Source organism: Octopus bimaculoides, chromosome 2 (genome assembly GCF_001194135.2).
Source record: "Octopus bimaculoides isolate UCB-OBI-ISO-001 chromosome 2, ASM119413v2, whole genome shotgun sequence".
Lineage (NCBI taxonomy): Eukaryota > Metazoa > Mollusca > Cephalopoda > Octopoda > Octopodidae > Octopus > Octopus bimaculoides.
Genome location: NC_068982.1, coordinates 21,162,644 through 21,162,928, shown reverse-complemented (window position 1 = coordinate 21,162,928; position 285 = coordinate 21,162,644).

Sequence of the window (285 nt, the reverse complement as noted above, 5' to 3'; positions counted from 1 at the left end):
CGAGTGCGTGTTGGTATGTTTACGTCTCTGTGAGGTAGCGGTTCAGCCAAAGAGTCCGATAGAAGAAGCATTAGGACTTTAAAAAAAGTCCTGAGGTCGATTTGTTCCGCCCAAAAAGTTCAAGGTTGTGCTCCAGCATGGACAGAGTCAAATGACAGAAACAAGTGAAGAAGTGAAAAGAAAAGAAAAACAAAGAAAAAATAATATATACAGAGTGAGAGCGAGATAGGGAGAGAGAGTGAGAGCGAGAGAGCGGCACCGACACACATATATATATATATATAT